The following is an 8,138-nucleotide window of genomic DNA, read 5'->3' as shown; positions in this document are numbered from 1 at the left end:
GATTTTAAGTTGAGCTTTTGCGAGACAAAAATCCATACCTTGTCTCCAAATCAGAATAAGCTTCTTTCCTTCAACACAAAGGAGTTTTTAAATTATCACATATAACATTAAAAGTGTCACATAAAAATGACTGCCTCCCATTTCTTGCCACAGCAGTATCTTCAGATTGACTTTCATCTAAAGTTTTGGACTTAGGTATCCACCTCTTGCGAGATGCAGTATATAATATTTCTACTTTATACACTTCTTGCGCCTCTATTTCAAACTTCTAAAAACTTTCTCTAGCATTCTGAATAAATTCTATAAATGAATCATATAACTGGACAATGGTTGATAGGTCACAAGAGTATGACTGCTGAGTTTTATTGACCTTATTGGCTTTTAGGATTACCGTAATCCTAAAAGCCAATAAGCGTCAGAAGAGAAATTATAATATGTTTACTGAATGTACAGATTTTACCGCTTAAATTGAAGCAAATCATCTTGGATCGTTTCAGTTCTTTTTTACACATAAAAAATTATTTATAAAAAGAGGTCCAAGAAAAAATTACATCACAACTCAAAATTTAAATCTCAAACTTAAAATATAATAAAAATTTATATTTTAAATATCTCAAGGCAAGAAAACAAACTAAATGTATATACCATCATTGTAAATTAACAAATCATCTTCATATTCTTCATTTTTATTGTTTTCTAGCTCATCTATGAATTTCTGATTCAGCTAAATGGCAACCTTTATAAGTCATAACTGTTATACTTTTTTAAGTAATCATTTGGCCAAAAGCTCTTGATAAAATGACTTAAATGTTTTTTCGGACTGTTGTGGACCATATGTTCATAACTTTAATTCAAAAATGCAACAGAACATAAGGTTTTTGAGATTTTGAGTAAAACATAAAGGTATATTTAAAAACATTTTATTTTTTTTTACCTAAAAAATTTTTAAATGAAACAAAATATTTTTAAATTTTACTGTTACGTCAGAAAAGTTCTGATGGGCTAAAAAAATATTAAAACCTAAAAATTGGGGGCCATAGGCCCCGGCCTTACGTGTTTTGTGGAAGATCAGGCTCTGTGTTCACGTGAGTCCGTTTAGTTTAATGGAACATTGATTTTTTGATGCAATTAGGTTTACAAGAGCAGTTATCAATCTAAAAAGTGAATCTTGTGCAGGTAGTAATGTTGATTAAACCATGTTAAACTGGTTGCCACTTACAGACCAGCCATAACCACCAGGTGGAGGAGCATTTAGTACACCCAGCAATACATTTTTTCTAATCTATGCGTTACAATTTCAATTCTGCAATTTTTAGGCATGTAATTTTTCTTTTTTTGAAAAACAGACACTGCATTATAATCTAAATAATAAATTTAGTGTTGACAAACAGCTTTGATATACTAATTCTCATGAACATTGAACATAGCATTGTAGCGTTTCAAAATTTTTTTAGAGGAAAGTTATTATTTTCACGTATGTAATTCAATGTGTACCTAAAAAAGTATGGAAATCAATCATTGTGTGATACTAATCACATATGCAATTTTATTTACAATCAGAATGCGTCGTTTGTTATCACATCTGTTTTCAAAATGAAGTGTTGCGGAAATGGACCAACAATGATATTACAAAAACGATATTACAGTTACAAAACTGTCTATTTTAAGGCTGGTAAATATGAGCATATGAAACCAAAAAGGCTTGCATGTATGATCATATAAAACCAAAGCAAACTTTTAATGTCACAACAAACAAGTGTCAGTCTCCTCATAGTCGTAATAAAACTTGGACAATTCGGTACGTATCCAAGTTTGAAGGCAGTACGTGCAATCCCCTAATGTAAAAAATAACTCTAGATCATTCATTTCATAACCTTTCCGCTCTTGCAATTGAAATTTAACCGATTCTTCATTGTCACTGCACTATCTCATAAACCTCATTTATTATTTTGGTACATTTTCATACGGCCCAGAGATAGTTACATTTTAGCTACTAAAAAATTCAACTGGATTTTATTGCAAAACGTTTTGAAGCTGATAGTCTGATACCTATCCTTTACAAAATCAACATGTTTTTCTTAAATTTAGCAGCTAAACTTATTACCATTGTGAAAATCAATTAAATAAGTTTCTTAAAATTTTCGGGTGAAGCTTTTAGATTTTGCAATATAGCCATATTGTCTAAAACTAACGCATTATTTTGAGGAAAATCCATTGTTAACTTAACGATACATTTATCTTCAAGTACACTTATAAGCTTCAACGTAATTGTTTTAATTAAAGAGCCATCAAAAGACGCCAACTGAGGCGAGAATATTCTTACGGATTACCTAAGAACTTCTTACATATTTATGTCACAATTACGTGTTATGAGCAACAAATCCAAAAGTTACATTCGTTTTTTAAAACTACTCATTTTCCACTGGATAGTTTAACTGTATTTTTATTGCTTCTAAACGTCATTAGCTTTAACTTTTTTCTCCTAGTGAAATCATCCGCATAATCGCTATTAAGGTTATCCCTTATGAACCCAACAAATTTTCTCCCAACTGATAAACTTGATCAAGATCTTTTGTAATTTCTTTATCTGCAACAACCCTAGTGACATTATTTACAAGATCGTTTGTGAGTTTGTTTTCAAATGGATTAGTAATTAAAGAAACTGTTTCCATTACTTCAACAACAGATTTTCATCTTTACGAATTCTTATAATATTCGTATCATTTAGAACACTTAATGTTGGAAATCAATACTAGCCTTAACAGATCATAATAACTATATAAAAAATAGTATACACATAGAGTAAAATAAAATGTCATCTGTATTGTCTGTCTCAACCTAAAGGTTTCATAAACAGGAGCATGTAATTCTTCTCTGGTTTGCAACCAGAGAACGAATATAACAAGAAAGTTATATACAACATTAGTTAAACATGTGACACTATAAAAATAAAGCAAAAACCAATCAAATTAATTTAGTCAAATTCCATTTCAGAACAACTAAGTAATTACATTGTTGGGTGATTAATGATCTTTCTGCAATAAAATCCATCTCTCGACGGCTTCTCGATTGAGTATATTACTAATTATGGCTCCACTAGTTTTAAAGTTTGTTCTTTTGCCTGGTTTCAAGCAATAGCTGAGAAAGAACTAGCTTGGCGCTGAACGGTCCAATTACTTTTAAACTCTGTCAGTAGGCCATTAATACAACAGTTTTTGATTGTGCAATAAATACAACATCAATTTAATTATGTAAATAACTTTTATACTAATTTCGCACTATCTTTCAATACAATAATGCAAAAAATTACACTTTTAAATACACCATAATGTTTATCTTTAACCAGTAAGGGTACAAATATCTTGGATAACTGACTCTGTCCTATGCAAAATACTAATGCAATATCATCCTTACATATTCTAACTGCAGCTCCCACTTTTTTGTTCAATTAGTTAGAATAAATAATAGCATTAATCAAACCATGTCATTATATAATCTCCAAAATCTGGACGTGCCAGTTTTTTCAGATGGAACTTTCTTAAAACTGTCATACCTAAATAAATAAAAGTTCAGAATTTATTAAGGACTGTTGCACTGCAAAGCAGAGAAACTTTAGTTTTGAGAAATAATTTTAAAATTTTAATTTTAAAATTGTTTAAAAGTAGTTTTAGAAATATATGTATGTGTAAACTTTATACTAAAACTTCAAAAAAATTAAACTTAAATCACTTTGTTTCCTGAAATAAAAAAAATGAGTATTATACCTTTTTCTAGTTTTAACAGACAGACCACTTTCAATACTCTTTAGAAATTCAAACGTGCCATGTAATATGTAAGGATGATATTGCATTAGTATTTTGCATAGGACAGAGTCAGTTATCCAAGATATTTGTACCCTTACTGGTTAAAGATAAACATTATGGTGTATTTAAAAGTGTAATTTTTTTTAATAACAAGCAGAAACCCTCTATTTTACGTCGATTATCAACGTTCAAGGAATTCAATAATGACTAAAATCTTAACCAACTAAAACCCTCAAACATACGTTAATGTACCATAATGCTTCTGTTATAGTGTTTGCCTGTGAGTACCCCTATAATTGCTTCTTCCGCCAATATACCAGTTTAAATTACAATATCCTTGATGTGAAGCTGATATACTATGCCCAAAGTAGACAGATTTAACAAACCAAAAAAAAGCAAACTATGAAGTTTTAATAACTATTTAAAAAGTATTAAATTTTAAATTGGGTAACACAGTTTCGGCAATTTGTTGCGGCAAGCAGACGTGTTTTATTCAGAGGAAATAATTATTTTTGAAATTTTTGTTTTTTTATTTTTTAATAAAAAAAAAACAAACCATAAAATGGATAAAAAAATATTGATGTTCGAAAGAAATCTAACGAAACGAGGAATACAGATGAAAACAAAATGTCGTTCGCGATATTTTTCATGAAATGTTTTCAAAACAGCAGAGAGATATCTTTAAGCTTATCAGTGGTAACTTAAAAATAACTAATGATAAAATAAATGAGCTACTTAATGAAATACTTAAATCAAAGCAAATTTGCGACTCTTTAAAAAAAGAAAACGAAAAGGTAAACACTAAACTTAAAGAAATTACCAAGAGAGTAAGAATCCTGGAAAAGACAAATAAAGTTATCGAAGAAAGCCTAACAGTTACTCAAGACATCCAAGAAAAAAAGGTATGCAAATTGGAAAAGAAAATTAAAAACAAAAACAGTATAGGTAAAGAGGAAAAGAATAAATTACGACAGCTAGAAGATAGACTCAGAAGGAATAATCTTCGCATCGACGTGCTTCCCGAAAACGATCAAGAAACCTGGTATGAAACTGAAAAAAAATTATTAATTTTGTTTGAAAACGAATTAAATAATAAGAACGTTGATATCGAGAGGGCTCACAGAGTTGAAAAAAAAAGAAGAAAATAAAACTAGAACAATTGTTGTTAAAATTCTACATTACAAAGACAAAATAAAAGTACTATATCACCCAATCGACTTAAAGGATCAGGAATATACATCAACGAAGACTTCCCTTTTGAAATAATGGTCATAAGGAAAAAACTCGAAGAAGAAATGAAGATGCATAGAAAAAATGGTAAGTATGCTTCTATAAAATATGATAAACTTATAGTTAGAGAATTTCGGAAAAATAAAGCAAATGCCTAATTACTTTATCATTTATATTTAGAATTTTTTTTTATTATTATTATTATTTATTTTTTTCTTTCCTTTTTTTTTTCGGAAAAATATGATTTAACAGTTTATAAAAAATAACCTACTTTTGAATGAAAAAAATGTTACACTTAACTCAAGAAAAAAATGTTACACTTAAGTTAAGAATTTAATTCATTACAAAATAAATATAAGATACTTCTAGATAAGCATTCTGACCCGGATATTAATTTTTTTTAGTAATAACAAAGTATTTCAAAATAATATTACTTTCTATTATGACCCTAAATCTGAAAACATAATGCAAGGAATAGATGCGAAGTCATTTTCAATTTTGCATTTAAATGTTAGGAGTTTTTCAAAAAATTTTGAATTGTTTAAACAATTTTTATGCGAGGTTAAATTTAATTTTAAAATTATTAGTCTCAGCGAGACATGGTGTACTGATAAATATATCGAGACAAATACAAATTTTCAGCTACCAAATTATAATGTGATTCATCAATTTAGAGGATCTGGGAAGAAAGGAGAGGGTTTGTGTGTATTTATAAGTAATTCTTTGTCATACAAGCTAAAAAAAGATTTGTGCTCAAACACTAATGATTGTGAATCACTATGTGTGGAAATTATAAATAAAACCACAAAAAACATTTTCATCCACGTTTTATACAGACCACCTTTCGGCTCACTAAAACAATTCGAAAATCATATTAAAAACATAATTAAAAATAAATTAAGCAAAATATATTAGAAAGGCTATATTCCACTAATTAATAAACCCACAAGAATAACTAGAGAAAGCGCAACAATTATTGATTAAATAATCACCAATGAATTCAAATCAAAAATAAAAACAGGAATATTTAAATGCGACATTTCAGAACACTTTCCTGTATTTCTTATCTCACAAAAATGTGATAACATTTATGTACAAAAAGTTAAAAAAATTACGCGAAATATAAATGAAAAATCCATGAAAAACTTTAATACTCTTTTATCAGATTTAAATTGGGATGATCTCTTTGATATTGAACGCACAGATAAGGCATACGATAAGTTTATTGATAAATTACAACAACTTTACAATACGGCTTTTCCTGTAGTTACAAAATGTGTGAAAAAAAACACATTATTAAATCCATGGATAACGCCTGGAATTTTAAAGTCGTCAAAAAAAAAGCAACGATTGTATAATAAGTTTTTCAAAAAAAAAACTTTCAAGAATGAAACTAAGTACAAAAATTATAAACGTGTTTTTGAGATGGTTATTAAAAAATCAAAGAAATATTACTATACCGAGCATTTAATAAAACATAAAAATGATCCAAAAAATACTTGGAACATAATTAAGGAAGAAATTGGCACGAAACAAACTGACGGAAATAGTCTTTCTATGAATATAAACATTAAAAATAAAACTATTACAAATAAATCTTAAATTGCTGAATCACTTATTTAATATTTTGTCAGTGTAGGTTCCACTTTAGCGTCGAAAATAGAAACTACTGAAGTAAACTTTGAGTCATATTTTACTCCTAATAAGACCTCTGAGATGGATAATTATGAAATTACTGAAAAGGAACTCTTAGATCCGGTATTTTTTTAAAACTAAATAAAAGTGTGGAGTATGATAATATTAGTAGTAACGTAATTAAAAAATTGATAAAATACTTAACAATTCCTCTTTTACATATTTTTAATCTATCTTTAAAACTAGGTATTTATCCGAAGAATCTTAAAATTGCGAGGGTCATATCTATTTTTAAATCAGGAGAAATTTCTAATCCTGAAAATTACAGACCAATTTCAATTCTTCCTTGCTTCTCGAAAATCTTAGAGCGAATTATGTATAACCGAATTTTTACTTTTCTTAATATAAATAATATTCTATATAATAAACAGTTTGGATTTCAGTCAGGGTATTCAACTGACCATACTATTAATAATATTGTTGACAATATATTTAAAGCATTTGACGAAAGTAAGTTTACCCTCGGAGTTTTTATAGATCTTAGCAAAGCCTTTGATACAGTAGACCATTTCATTCTTATAAAAAAACTTGAAAGTTATGGAATTAAAGGCACATATTTAGAATGGCTCAAAAGTTATCTAAGCAATAGAAAACAGTACATAGCACACGAAGAAGGAAAAACTGATTACTTGACTATAGCTTGCGGTGTTCCCCAAGGCTTAATTCTGGGTCCACTGTTATTCCTTATTTACGTAAACGACTTTCATAAGTTTTCAAGTATTTTAAATTCGGTTTTATTTGCAGATGACACAAATTTATTTTATTCTAATGGAGATGTCAACCTTTTATTTAAAATAGTAAACATGGAACTTTTAAATCTAGCGGAATGGTTTAAGGCAAACAAATTATCATTAAATTTAAGTAAAACTAAGTATACTTTTTTTCATCGAATTCACGATAAAGACAATATTCCATTAAAACTTCCTGATCTTAATATCGGTAACTCTAAAATAATTAGAGAGTCATCATTAAAGTTTTTAGGAGTGATACTTGACGAAAACTTGACATGGACAGAACACATAAGAACGTTAGAAGATAAAATTTCAAAAAATATTGGCATTCTATACAAAGCTAAGCAATTATTAAACCAAAGCTATTTAAAAATCTTATATTCCTTTCTCATACATTGTTATATAAACTATGCAAATATTGTATGATGCAGCTCTAATGTAAGTAAAGTTAATAAAATATTTTAGTAGACAAAAACACGCTGTCAGAATTATATCAGGTGCAGGTCGTTTTACACATTCTAAAGAACTATTTAAAAATCATCACATACTTAATGTTTTCCAGTTGAACCTTTTTCAAATTCTTGTATTTATGTACAAATTTCATAATAAAGTAACTCCTGTAATATTTAATACACTTTTCAATAAAATTAACCACCAGTACCCTACAAGGTTTTCAAAT

The sequence above is a fragment of the Hydra vulgaris genome, chromosome 14 (assembly GCF_038396675.1).
Source record: "Hydra vulgaris chromosome 14, alternate assembly HydraT2T_AEP".
Lineage (NCBI taxonomy): Eukaryota > Metazoa > Cnidaria > Hydrozoa > Anthoathecata > Hydridae > Hydra > Hydra vulgaris.
The sequence above is the reverse complement of the archived record's forward strand: the minus strand, read 5'-3'. Positions refer to the sequence as shown.